Source organism: Mya arenaria, chromosome 3, assembly GCF_026914265.1.
Source record: "Mya arenaria isolate MELC-2E11 chromosome 3, ASM2691426v1".
In the NCBI taxonomy this organism is placed as follows: Eukaryota; Metazoa; Mollusca; class Bivalvia; order Myida; family Myidae; genus Mya; species Mya arenaria.
In genome coordinates this window covers 21390550-21406227 of record NC_069124.1, presented here as the reverse complement: position 1 = coordinate 21406227, position 15678 = coordinate 21390550, and the positions used below count along the sequence as shown (strand labels likewise).

The following is a 15678-nucleotide window of genomic DNA, read 5'->3' as shown; positions in this document are numbered from 1 at the left end:
TTTAGGATAATATGGAGTTATGTAACCTCATTGTGTGATGGTCATGAACAACTGTGTGAAGTATTAAGTCAATTGAACAAAGGATATAGAAGTTATTAATAAATATTCCAACTTGCTCTAAAACTTTAACCTAAGTTCCATAGTCAATCAGGGGCCATACTCTGTGTAAAGAATAATATGGAGTTATCTAACATCATCATGTGATGGCCCTGAACGACTATGTGAAGTATTAAGTCAATTGAATGTAGGGTATTGGACTTATAAGTGAAAATCCCAACTTGCCCTAAAACTTTAACCGGACGCCGACGCTGGGGCGTGTAGTATAGCCCACCTATTCTTCGAAAAAACAAGCTAAAGACAATAATGAAACACAATGAAATATACAACTTATATTTAACCACATACATTTATGTTTAAGTTTTTTTCTTTGTGTCTCAGACGACACGGGAACAATGAACAAAACAAGAGCATGCTCTACTTTTCAGCAACTTCTGAAAATAATTATCGAAATATTTTGTAAAACTGTTTTAGATCAATATAAAATTGGATGAAAATGATGCCTGCATTGATTTCAATTTTGATTAATCAATCAAGAACATTTACAGTTAAAAAAAAAAACATACCAGATTGAAATTAATGTAATCTTAACAAGAAAATCTTAATCAGATTTTTTAAATGAATAATAATGGGACAGTTACTTGCATTATAAGCAAAACATAGTTATCTGTCCTGATGCACGTGAACACTTGTCTAAAGTTTCAATGCATTACATTAAGTATTTACTGAGAAAGCATCTTAAATGTGAGAATACCGGTAGCTCTCCTTCCATACATTCAAGCAAACAGAAAAGCAACAAAATATAATGGCCATGGCCTGAACTTTCCTACGAAGTTTTTTGTCACCAATTTATTAAAGATCACACAAAAATGAGACCTGTCAAGTCTTCGAATATATATTTTGTCCACCTCAGTTCATGGAATAATGTACTTGACCTAGATTTTACAAACACTCTTATTAAGTTTTAAAAAGAGCACCAAAAATGGTCCCGCTAATACTTTTTTGAGAGTTGTATATCACAAATTCAATATAAATTCAGAATCGGGAATCTGTTCCCTGATGCACATGCCATGTTCTGTTCAAAGTCTAATAAGCATGTTTAAGCATATAAGCATGTTTAAACAAAGTGGGAAGGGTTGCCTACACAAGAATGTATAAAGCAAAAAACAAAGGGTTGTAACCCCTGATCGAAGAGTCCAACAGAAAATGCAGCTCAAATACATATAATGACTGATAGTGTGGACAAGCTTCAACAAAATTCTTCATAAACTTGAGAAGTTGCTTTCACAAGATTTCCTTATTATATAAGTACATATATATGAAAAAATGACTGAATGAAAATTCAAACTGTTACTTACAACACTGACTGATTGTCTACTAGTAGTGGGGTAGTTCTTTCATCAGGATATTTTCAAAATTTGAGTTGGTTTTTTTTTAATCCGAAAATTAAAAAAAAAACTGGCATGAAATTATTTAACTTAAGCCTAAGGAGATCAGGATGAGGTACACTTAGGTGGTAAAGTTCCAATTCAACAGGTATATTTCCCAAACATTTCTTTCTGCTTATATCCAACAGAAGAGGAAATGTTGTCTGACGTACAAAATTCAATAAAAGTTTTTGTAAGTACCCATATGTATTTTACAAAACTATTTCACACTGAACCTAGGGTGCCCAGTAGAATTGAAATCTTGATTTTCTGGCATCTGTTGATGAATTTACAGACTTCTGATTATAATCAAGCAATTATATAATTTCAAAAATGGAGCAAAAAGCACAAACATCTGACAACTAACCCCTGGTATGCAATTTTCAACAAAATCCTTTTAAACTGTAGAAGTAACATTTACAACAAGCAAATTCAGCATGTACTAATGGTTTAAAAAAATGCATAAAACATCAGTTTTGGAGATAAAATATGAAAACCTGCAAACTCATCTTTTGTCATCAGTCTTTTAATGCTGGTTTGCAGATACATTGTATTTACGCCAAAAAAACTCATTCCAAGACAAAAAATAAAAAAGTTGTAAAAAACATTATATCTGTAAGAGTGCAGCTTTAAGTAAAACATCTTGTGAAAGTAACTAGAATTGTGTCGATATGACCCGGATGCCCCCTCTTGCCTCATGTGATCTCAGGAAATGATCACAGCAGTTCTTAATAATTTCCAACCAAACTAAGTCTATTCACAGGTAATCCATTATCCTGATAAATGGGGGCATTAAAATATCAAATGTCTTTAGATCATGTTTATAACACAGAAGCTTAATGAACAATTCATGTTCAATTTCGAAGCAGTCCTATTCACACTGATGGTTCTTCAAAGCAACTGTGCACCAGATCATCAATTTGCAAGAAAAAAAGACAATAATGATTGTCGAAGACTGTCACAAATTTGGTATTAATGTGTACAATGTATTGAAACTTACTAACTGAAGTACTACATAGTTTACAATTTATTCAAGTTTAGCAGTTATTAGGTATTTTTCCATTAAAAAAGATTACTGGGTATATCTACCTAGTAAAATTCATTCCTTATGCTTGATTGGCTAGTCGGTGTTATCACCTGATATTACAGAGTTAATTGTTTAGCTTACTTATGTCACCTGATTAAAATAAGCCATCGTAGCTCAGTGAATACGACGCTGGACTTCAATTTTGGCGACACTTGTTCGAACCCGGTCTCCTACACATTTATTTTTTTACATTTTGGTACATTTTTTTACAATTATGGTATCGAAGGGTAACACATTCTATTAGATAATTGTCCTGAGATTCGTTACGAAAATTGGTGCCAATCTGGTGTACAGTCCCTTTAAAAGAAAAAAGGTGTTGATGACCCTAGACATCTCAACTAAGTAGCCTGGAGACCAAACCTTTAACACAATTTCAATGACCAAGCTTGTTTGCCTGTTGTGAACTCTCTTCTTTATTTGAGCTATTGTCCTTTCAGGTATTTTCCCAGCTGCAAGCCTTATGTGGTAAGAGTTGGTATGTGTTTGTCCGTTAGACATGCTTTAAAGATTGGTATGAAGATCTTGTTTTCTTCTTCAGACCACCTTTGTTTCTTTTATTGTGTAGAATCCTTTGATATTGGTTCACCATCTATGCTGGTCTCTCCCCTATTACAGTTTCCATCAAAGTTGGATCTCTTATCGAGTTATCGCCATCATCATCTGCAAAAAACATAGCAAAACTTTCATGCAGCATAATGTTAACAACTGGAATAACAATGGTGGGTTTTATTTTGACAAAACAGACAGTTAAGATTCTTTAATTATTTCAATATCCCAAAATGCACAATTATTAATTCCCAGATTATAGAACAAATCTATCTAGAAACATGGCCAGTGTACCATGAACCTGCAAGCTCCGGCCACAGTGTACAGTTAGGCTAACTGATGTCAAACGTAGTTTGATTGTTATGACTTTTTTCAAAGAAATATACAAATAATTTGAGAAAATTATATTTCACTTCAAAATTTTAATGGCAGTATTTACAACTGACACCTTTTGATGGAGGAATGTGTAAGCAACAATATACCTTTGGGGACTGGGTAATTCTGGATCGCTTCACTCCATCGTATACCATTTTGGAGGATTCTGCTTCTGCTGGTTGCTCTGCGGGGTAGGTCTGGGTCACTTCACTCAATCATATACAGGTTTGGAGGATACTGATTCTGCTTGTTGCCCTGCAGGGTAAGTCTGGGCGCTTCACTTGATAGTATACCAGTTGGAGGATTCTGCGTCTGCTGGTTGTTCATCTAAAATATATAGGACCTACCCTTTAAAATCTCAAATGTTACTTTAATTTTAACCATTATATATTTTACAACGATTGTGAAGGATGCTATGATAGCTCATACTAAGTCACTCTCGTTGGCACGATGTTGCGCGAGAGTGTGGTCTTGTGTTGTGGGGAAAACCAGGGTACCCGGAGAAAACCCACTTGTCCGGCTTGGTGACCACTTACCAAACTCAAAGGCGCCCAGGCCGAAAATCGAACCCTGGTCGCCTTGGTGAGGATGTTACAGCTAGACAAATCACTAACAGATCTGGGCCCCACAACATGGTATGCACTGTTGCACTGTTGAGGCATTATAAACACAACACACTACGTTCAACTTTTGTTGGTGTTATGATAAAGTTTCGATAAATGGATAAACAGACAGACAGATAATGACATTATTTTAGGGCAAGTTTATAAAAACTATAAAAGTTAATTGCTCCAGACTTGCCCTTTATCAAGTTGAGTAGCATTCATTTTCAAAAGTCAGTGTAAAACTACTTCTTGGCTTTAAAAACAGCTTGTCATGAAAGTGCTCATGGAACAGTGATAATTCAGATAATATAATGATTTTTTCCTAAATAATCTTCATGCTTATTAGTCAGAATTTAATTCCTTAGTCCTTAGCATGACAAAGCCATCTTGGAATACAAAAATGGCCGAAATTTCAATTCCTGTATATCTATATATATTCTGTAGTATTAATGGGCAGACATAATTTTCTGCCCACAAGCATGCAAATATGATGCACAATAAAAGTTTATGCAAATAAGTTTTCTAACTTGCTTAATTAAGTAGTAAACATCATGAAAATCAAGAAATAATCAGTTAAAAAAACTCCTTCCCAGGTGAATGTGTGATATCATTTGCTGAGTCATTCAAAGAAAGTCCAGTACATGACAGTTAATGTTTTGCTCTGATGCCTTTTTTTGTTTTAGTATTTAGTCGATTGGAAAGTGTTACTGTGAAAATTAGCCTGTGCTTACCACCATTGAAGTACCTCAATCAGAACACTTTTGGCACTATTTTTGAAATATTTTAGTTATACTACAAAATTTTCCATTATCATACATGGATTCAAGACCAGCTGGTTAATATAAATGATATTTTTTAAGATACCACAAGTCTACAAGAAAAGTAATTTATTTTTGTCCTAAGAGTTCCTACATGTAAATATGGAACAGTTTTTATTTGTTATTTATTTTATGTAATTTTTAAACATTAATGCTACCTGTTTTGTTTCAGTAAATTAATAATTCTTGTATTCCCAGCTTGCATTTTTGTCAGTAAAATTTGAAAATTTAAGTAAAAAAATTCAGGCTGTATCAATATTCTGTGATTGTGGCAAGCATGAAGTCATTCCTTGGGCCATGTGTCATGTATTGACATTTGATTATGAAAAGTCTTTGAAATAGCAGTATTTGAAATACTAAGTGTTTGAAATAGCAGTATTTGAAATACTAAGTGGAGAATAGTGTTCTTTGGAACTAATGAATCTACTGCAAGTGCCTTTATTGATTAAAATCATTACTAATTAAATGATCATGATCTGAAAAAAGCTTTAATAATGGATGTGCCATATCTATGTACTGTTCTGATTTAGGTACTCACCAAGGCATTTTTCTACCCATTTTGGGAAAAAGACCGTAGACATTGAATTTTCGTCGTGAATTACATGTATGCCATTTTGAGAAATGCTTTACCTAAAAAATTGAACATTTTACAGTTAAAAGAACAATACTTTTTGTCTCCTGCAATTTAAGAAATTATTAAAATATTAGTTTCTTTTCCCCTTCAAATGACCATTTCATGAAATGGCTGTTCAAAATATAAATCCATGAAAGTGTAAATATTTATCTATTGCCAAAAATCATGACTGTAAATGTCAAATTCTGATCTCTGAAGGTGATAAAAAAAAATTAATATCACTCAATTCATAAGGATGTAAAATGTCAACCATTAGTCCATTTCAGGTAAAAATATTTTTTTAAATTTTAATTGGGACTTTTTTCTCCAAATTGTGTAATAATTATTCTATATTTTACTAGAAGAATGGGTCAGATTGTAAGACTTGTGGGAACTAGAGAAAAGGTTCTTTATATACATCAGGTTAGGCCTAAAAAATGCATTTGGTTAGGGTTACCTGACCCTACCTACGGAAAAGGCAAAGACTCTACTGTTTTTCACTTTGTAGTCGAAAACCATAAATGCTTATAAATACAGCAGGGTTCGACACTAACGGTAGTCCGGTAGTCTGAGACTACCAGATTTTTGGTGGGACTAAAAGACATTTTAAGTCAATAGTCCGTCGGACTACTAGAAGAAAGTAAATATCACATCAGTTAATTGAGCATAACATTTTTATTACGCTTAAACTTGCGTAAAACGTGATGTCAAGAAGCTGATTATCACCGGTAAACACTCATTGTAAAGCTTGCCGAAGATGGTCGAGCAGTTCCGGACAACATGGACTGTTAACCGAATTTTGGCGCATTTCGTATAGCCTTTCAATCAATTTTTAAACCAGTCAGTAGAATGTCTTTATTTAGAAAGGGAAAAACCATTTTTGCACCCTATGATGTGTTTTAATCGTTAGACATGTACACCTCTGCCAATGTCAGCAAGGTGGATTTGGGTCCAATAAGTGGCAGAATTTCTAAATCCCTTGTATTTTCAGTCAAAAACAATGAAAGATACGATGAAGACAAACACTTGACGGTTGTTACTATTTTTAGATTTTCTGAAAATATGTCATGGTTATTATGGTTTAGAGTATTGCCAAATGTCAGTGTTTATATAAAGCAAACAGAAGGAACATTATGTATGGCTTATGAAATCTTTTAAACTGGCTTTTAGAAGAGCAGCTGATAAATTAATCATACTGCCAAAATAGGAATAATGCAGTGTAAGTGCAGACAACGACAAAATTGTGTGTGTTAATTTTCACGCCAAAATGTCGTAACATTTTTTACATTGAAGCAAGGGGCAATACCAATTGAGACCAAGCCCATAGCGATAAGGCTACACATACAGTGTCACATGACCTCTTTATTAGGGACCTCCGACAAATACCCAGAAGCAGACGATAATAATGCAAAAGTTATCAATGACAATCAGATAAAAAAATGCATGGAACATGGTAAAACATAGCAATAAAAGCAAGAATAACATTAAATAAGTTCATTATTATTTATTGTATGCAATGTATAATTCAGGTAGAAAAATGTCTAGACTAATAATTTATTTCTAAATACATCATTTGTATAGATCCATTGTCAAAACTCAATGGATTTTTCTTCCTTTCTCGATTCAGAATCACCTGTTTTATACAAGTGCAATGCATTATTATCATTATTTATATAACTACCTTATTGTTTCTTTCGATGAATAAATTTCCGTATTAAATGAAATGCAAAACTGTTCTAACAATCAGCATAGAAATTTTGAAACAACCATAGTCATTATAAATGCAAAGGTTTTTACTTTGATTTGCGTCATTTTTAAATATGATTTTGTTTTATCTATACGTATATATATATACTTTTTGTGACCTTAAGCTATATATCAGATATTTAATAAAATTTAATAAAAAAATATGACTCACATAAACTGAGGTGCCTTTTTCACTAATATATCAAACAAACTTAAAAGCAAATGTAAATGCTTCGGATTCAAAACTTTTCGCGCAATAAGGAGACAAATTTCAAAATCAAACTAAATCGCAAGAAATCATCAATATTGTACACTAGTTCACATCATGATATTTCTTATTTTAAGGCTATTAAAACGGAAATATATGTATATTATGTACGTTTACGTTAAGACATTTTGAGAATTGAATTAGTCTACTAAACAGTCCCTTGTTATCAATTATAATTTTAGCAGCATTAAGGGAAAATGTCAGTATTTCGGATTACTTAAACTCTGTTTACTATCACTCAATTATGAGACATAATTTGTGTTAAATATATATAACAGCGTAATTACACTACTGTTGATATGTGATGATCATCGGAGGACATGGCAGATAACACCGGCAACTGATAAGCCATGCCTAATATGGACGCTGACTGATCAGCTAGTTTGACTGACAGGCAGCGTCATGTTAATTGTTATCTTACTCCCATATAAAAATAATTAATAACACTTTCGGAATTTATTTCATCATGTTTTTAAGCATTATATGATATGTTGTTTAGATTAACCAAGAATACTGAATAGTAGGATGTCAATAATCAAATATTGCTTATCAGTAGGATGCCTGTCATTTGTGCCATAACTTAGCAACTATCTCAGTCGAGGTGTTTTTAAGTGTCAAGTGATTTATTGCAACATTTTCCTGAAAGTGACAGATTATGGGGTATTTTAGCATGGTTTTTAGATTTTTAATCCGAGGTATTTTAACATGGTTTTTAGCATCTTTTAGGTTTTAAAATTAAATTTAAAGGCCAATTTTTTTTGAAGAAAAATGTGGAAATTTTAAGATTGAGACAGATAAACGGACAATTCTCTAAGACTATAAATACTGAAGGAATCCGTTGCAGGCTTGCATTTTTTTGGACTACTAGAATTTTTGCTGGACTACCCAGATTTCGGATTCAGTAGTCGGAGGGACTATATATACCTTGTGAAAAATGTTAGTGTCTAACCCTGTACAGAAGATAATACCATTATCCAACAATTAAAATTACATAATCATAATTAGTCTAAAAAAATGCCTATATGTCTACCCTACCTATTTTTGAAAAGGATTTACCCTAACCAAACAATTTTGGCCTTATCAATGTATCACAGAAATTTATTCAACTTTCAACGTGTTTTAGCAAATAATTTTAACCAGAACTATGAATAATTGACACACAGGCTATAATGCTTCATCACTCATTGCCATTGAATACAAAAATCTGTGTTTGTTGTTTGACAAGGAATTCATCAAATAAAAAAAAACTCATAAGCAAATATGAAAAAGTTATATAGTAATACCTCTTTTCTTATTGGTACTAGCTCCTGGTTAAAAACCTTAAGATTTAGTCTATATGTCATAAAATATAGATGACATCATGTGGAGAAGTTTGAAACATATTGGCCCACATTTGGCCAGAAACAAGATCTCTCAGTGTCAGTTGTTTTGATTTTAGCTCAATTAGTGAATACCAGTTTGCCCTATAGATTTCACAATGAACATTTAAATAATTTACGATATCTGTTATACTTCAATATATGATGAATTGATGTTACCACATACCTTTAAAACCATAAAATTTTATTGCAAACTCAGCAAAGCCTTTTGGATCTTTTTTCCCACCCCAGTGAAGGGCAATATCTTTTTGTGATGCTTTCCTTCCAGGCAAGGTCATCTGCAATAACAAGAGTTGATTTAATTGTAAATTAACATACTAAAACATACATGTACACTCCCGAGAGAGTTTTGTTCAGAATGCCAGGGGATTTGGGTCACATGTCAGGGGATTTTTCATCATAGCTACGTTGTATGTAGCACTTAGGTGTGTGTGCCAAATCACTTATTTCACCCCTTTTCTCCAACACTTTCATATAAACATTTTGTGAGACACTGTTATATTGCATAATAAAAGCACTCATTACAAAACAGAATACTTAATAGGAATATATATATATATATATATTTCAGAGACCATTTAATGGGCTCAGCTTCCTCTAAAATTGGATACAATATCTGCTGTTTATCTGAAATTATGACTATCAGACTAATAGAAAATGGAACAAATATATATGATAAGTTTTCATTTTTTCCAATTGCCAAATAGACAGATTTGTTTACATTTGATCAAAGGGCAAATGCATTAACTTTAACTGTTTAAGTTCATTTTATAAACATGTTATCTTTTGGCAATCATCAAAAATAAATACATTATCATTTTAATAAATATCAATTAATCAGATTTATTGGCATATTGGCAAATTTGCCTTGGGCCATTTATAAATATAACCATAAATTAGGGCCAAGACGTACAAATAACATGACAAACAATAAACATACAAGCAAATATAAATAATTTTTATATAAGTGATACAACATTAAGCAAAAATTTCTTTAGTATTTACATGATTAACATTATAATTTTACTGTTCTATATTAAAATACTCTACACGTAAAATTTTGATTTATTAAGAAGCAGCTAATTCTTGTAACTTTTCATTTCTTAGTTTCATAGCATAGAAAACAAATTTTGTAAGATTGGTAACCTGTTTATGGTTTCTATTTAACATAATGTGCTTAAAGTGAGCCTGAGATGGCCAACTTGACCTTATACAATATTTAATTCTTAATTCTGAGTATGCACTGCAACATAAAAGAAAGTGATATTCTGATTCTAAAACATTTTGTGTACAGAGTTTAAGTCATATTTTTAAACATGTAGGTAGGGCATGACAGAGAACAGCATTTTCTATAAGTTATTTTAATCCTCTTCTGTACCAAACAATTTACTGTCACCTTAAATTTAATATTAATCCTTTTTTAAACATGTTTTTAACACAAAGTAAAGAGCTCTTAATTTGTTATATGCTCTCTGATTTGATAAATAATATAGTTTAATGAAAAGCCACCTTTCATCTCAACAGTCTAATTGACACTTGTTACATAATTTCTGTCAGTTTTTATCAAAAGGCACACATGTTGCATTGTTTTGATAAAAGCTGATAGAAAATAAGTTGTTTAATTTCACTTGATTTTACATTATTTCAACAAAAGAAGAGCTGATGTTTGATAAAAACATAGGAATATCATTTAAAATAAGGATTCTTTATCGACTTTAGCTAACATCAAATAAGCAAAACAACAATTTCACAAACTGCCAGGTAACCCGATAATATATCTCATATAAATGTATTTTCAATACGATTAAGATAAATCATTTAAGAAATTAAGTCAGACCTAGAAATTGCAAAAAGCACTTACAATATCACTGTTTAGGATGTTTTTTAGTCTAATATAATAGACATGTTATATGGGATTCTTCCAATCCCTAATGTCTTATTGCTAAGTGCAAAAACCGGGAGGCTTTGAGAAATATTGAAATTTTATTTAGTAGAGTACTTTATGTTTGAAAGGGATAATTAAGGTTTTTATGCATTTAAACACATGATTTACCTTTCCAACAAAAACGAAACTTGACTGACAAAGACATCAATAATGCCAAGCAGAAAAACTCGACCCTTATCGTAATTACTCGGCCACCTCTGACAAGCTTCAAATAGTTCTCTTAAATACAACCGTAACAACTCGGCCGTAGCGCAATTGTTCAGATTGTTGTAAAACTCTGTGAACTGCAGCCTTTCAGGTGCTATTCATATCAAACTCATGATTATTAAATGGATATTTATTTTTGTTAACTTATATAAAATAACATTAGGCCAAATAAAAAAAAGGTCCGTTTCAGGTAACGCTGCCAAAAAAATAGGGTAGGTAGGTCGGAATATTCTTTTATTTTTTTTGGATATATTGATTTCAGTTACTGTTGACTCAGAAAGTAACAAAAATAGTGTCATCAATTTTCAGGTTTATCAGTAGTTTTTAAACATGTTCCATGCTTCAAAGGAAACATTCTTTATTTGTCTGGTTAAATACTTTTACAAAGATGGTTGGATTTCAACTAAGTTATGGTACACCACTCTGCTATTATTTAAGACTTTCCAGGAACTGTTTTACTTTTCTTTATGCACCCATTTGCTTTCAATCACCCTCTGTAGAATGCTAACTTCCCTGTAACATAATTACATGAAGAGTGGGACGGCAAATTTACCATATAAGCCATCAGCCAAGGAAACCTCAATGCTGTCAAGAGGACCTGGGGTTCAGGTTTGAAGAACAAGTAACATGCAGGTTCTATTGCCAAAATTGCACACTTAAGTCTTAAATATCAATCCGAAAGTCAGTATCTGACACATTTGTATCTGACAAGAAAATATAGTTCAAGAATTAAAATATACCTGCCACAAAAGCACAAACTACCCGTAATTCACCTTTGAGTTTGGACATCCATTATTATTTTAAAAAATAATTTATTTTAGGTACCTAATTTTTGGACACCCAAAGAACATCGATTGTATGTATGTATGTATTTTTTTTCTTTAGACCTTGCAGTCAAGGATAACCCGTGAAAGTGCAAGCACTTATTTCCAACAGGGTCCTTTGTTTTTGCTGAAGGGACAGCACGCTGAAGAGAAAGTGGTGGGATACAAGGAAGTCCGGGTGCGATACCCTAGCTCTTTTTCAAAGGGACCCCTTGGTTCTTTTACGTGCTCGGTGTAAAGCACCGATACACGGGGTACAACTTTCCTGGGTTAAACCAGTACTGAGTACACCACTTTTCCAAGTACTACCCTTTAAATGCCGAGCGCCAGGCAAGGGAGCTACTTGTACCAATTTTAACATCTTTTGGTATGACGCGGCCAGGGATCGAACCCACAACCTCCCGCTCCGTAGGCGAACTCTTAACCACTAGGCCACGGAGACGGTCAAACTTACAGTTATTAAGCCTCACAAATTATTGATCTTTATCGTTACAATGCCTGGCTAGATTACCTAACCGTATACATCACTGTGATAAGTTAGTTAGTTATTACCCATCCTAAACGATTTATTACCTGTTGAAAAGGATGTGTGATATATTTAATGGAGGATTAAAGAAACAACAAGGGCAATCAAGTGATTAAGAAAACACAGACATGACATGTTTGTCAAACGATCCGCCAAAAAACTTTGAAACTTGTACCACACTATTAATATAGACTTTATGAAGCAATAATCGTACAGTAATACTCATTGAAACATCAATAGAACAATCAAAGTCAACACATTCAATGATACAGGCAACTATTTAATGTGATGAATTAAAGTTAGAAATGCAATACTTAAGTTACAATCAAAAACACCACCCAGACACATTAATCCTGCATAGCAATATCCATGCTCTCCATGAGATCCTCGTGGGTATAACTGAGAGTTATGGGACGTATAACTGAGAGTTATGCGACGTCACACAACGTGACTGTTTGATCTGAAGCCGATGAAAGGTGATTATTCATTTCAATGCATGTATAAAATGGTGCTGAATGGGATTTTAATTAACTTGATGAAGAAGGTTTACCATACATGTAGATAAAATGTAAAAATGGTTATTTTCTATGAATTTCGGAGAGCGAAAAAAAATATTATTGGTGTCCGAACTCTAAGGTGAAATACGGTAAGTACATTCTGAAATCCAACTCTAATATTGTCAACTTTAAGTACATACATTTCGTAACAAATGCTTTTCGTACCCAAATCACATTTTTTTCAGGGAAAAATAGGTTAGGGTCGGCGGGAAAAAATAGGGTCGGTCGTGTATAAACCTGAAACAGACCTATTTTTTAATTTGGCCTTATCAAGTAATATTTTTTGTTTTTATAATATTTTATGCTTTAAGCCAGAATCCTGATCCGAATATCTACCCACTTTACACAAAAAAAATGTACATGACGGATTTGCCATATGTATTAAAAATATCCATCATGATGATCAATTAGCCACAATAATGCGCGTTAAGGGAACGTTTTTTAACATTTGGATTTTGTGTTCCCTATTACGAAGAGTCGCCAACACAAAAATTATCAAAGACTCTGAAGCGGCTGTTTATATGGACTAGATGTAGTCCACCTAAATGGCCGTCAACGAGTCTTTTGACGATTTGTTTAATATGGCAGACTCGTGACGTCCACCATCCCAGCAAAAAGTAGCAAGCGGTCCTTGCGCAGAGAATCCTCGCGGCCACAATTTTAAATTATCTCCGTTATAAATTCAAATTTCTATGAAAATATTATTGCCTACTATTAAACACATATTAAGTTATGTCAGTATGCCCAAAAAACATGTTAAGTTATCATAAAACAGGTACAAGTGTCGATTGTTTATCAAGTATCCCGATATCGGTAAATGTGGGACAAATTTGACTGGTTGTGTACATGTATAACGGTATTCGTGACCCATAATGTAGTAATGTGAAAATAACAACTCTAATGACCAATTTAATCAAGTTCAGATCACTGTTGGATAAAAATTGAACAACTTTGTCATTATTATTCAACATCAATGCATATTATTACAGTATATCATTTCGCCCGTTGTTAAATGGTAGAGAGTTGTAGCGTTACAGGGATACATAAGAAATGTCTAAATAATAAAAAGAGTATCCCTGATCGCTCATTATTGTAGCTAGGTCTAACTTGTGATTATGTACCAGTCAGAGTTAGTCCACCTACATGGCCGTCAACGAGTCTTTCGACGATTTTTTTTAATATGGCAGACTCGTGACCTCCACCATCCCAGCAAAAAGTAGCAAGCGGTCCTTGCGCAGAGAATCCTCGCGGTCACAATTTTGAAATTATCTCCGTTATAAATTCAATTTCTACGCAAATATTATTGCCTACTATTAAACACATATTACATTATGTCAGTATGCCCAAAAAACATGTTAACTTATCATAAACACTTAAAAGTGTCGATTGTTTATCAAGTATCCCGATATCGGTAAATCTGGGACAAATCTGACTGGTTGTGAACATGTAAACGGTATTCGTGACCCATAATATATTAATGTGAAAATAACAACTCTAATGACAAATTAAATCCAGTTCAGATCACTGTCGGATAAAAATTGAACAATTTTGTCATTATTATTCAACATCAATGCATATTATTACAGTATATCATTTCGCCCGTTGCTAAATGGTAGAGAGTTGTAGCATTACAGGGATACATAAGAAATGTCAAAATAATAAAAAAGTATCCCTGATCGCTCATTATTGTAGCTACAGTCAGAGTAGGCATCATTTCTAAAACATTTTTCCTATCATTTGAATCCCTTTACACTAACATGTGAAAAGCATTGATATCAATGAGAGAAAAATAAGATTTACTTCATTTCAACAGCTATCTTAATTAATACAGAATTGCTTGAAATTATTCCACTTCCAGAGCAAGTTGACTTTTTTATGCCGGCACCGCGCAGTCATAAACATAAAAAAAACCGCTGATTACTCCCAGTGGCAATTTTTCTGGAAATCCTTAAATTAAAAAGATCAAGTTTCAATAGTTTACTGCCAAAACAAAACATCTTTTCACCAGTTTAACAATTAAAACACAATAAACGTACCTCAAATTCTGTTCTGCTACTCCATAAATATTATCAAAATGGCCGACCCTATTCCGAGTCAAGCCGGGAAGTTTCAATTGGGCAACGAGGAACGATCGTGACAACTCGGCCATCTCCGTAGGCAGGCTTCGGGATATCGGTGACCAAATTGCTCGATTGAAAATTTTAATCAGAAAATATATCAAGGGAGGCAAGCCAAATATTATTTTTCTTCCCACAACCCAAGCTGGCGAATTGTGGGCAGATCTTTAAACATTAAATTATCACCCCTGAAGACCAAATGAATGAAATAAAGGTACCGTATTTTTGGGAAGATTTCGTACTACCCACATTTACGGTGTACCTCCCACAACGTTGGTCTGAGGACTACGATTCTGCCCACATGTACGGTATTACAAAACTATATATATATATATATATATATATATATATATATATATATATATATATATATATATATGATATAAAATGGTACTGCAAACGATCGTTGCATTAAAAAAATAATTTTGTGTACATCTTGGAAGGTATTTGGAACAACGATTATAAACTGACGATACTAATACTTACTTTTTATTTGTTGGAAAAGGAAATAAAACACAATAAATGCAAAATGTTGTACAAAAATTGGAAGAAACCACCACACATTTCATTTTTAAAAGATA

At 33.0% G+C, this 15678-nt stretch overlaps 1 long non-coding RNA gene across 1 annotated transcript; it reads right to left on the bottom strand.

Moving 5' to 3' along the window:
* Window positions 1-374: 374 nt before the first annotated feature.
* On the bottom strand, window positions 375-15056 carry LOC128228016 (uncharacterized). Its single transcript, XR_008259882.1, has 4 exons — window positions 15017-15056; window positions 9088-9199; window positions 3600-3819; window positions 375-3231 (listed from the first exon to the last, which is right to left on the bottom strand). It is a non-coding gene; the product is annotated as an uncharacterized LOC128228016 (long non-coding RNA).
* Between the last annotated feature and the right edge of the window lie 622 nt (window positions 15057-15678).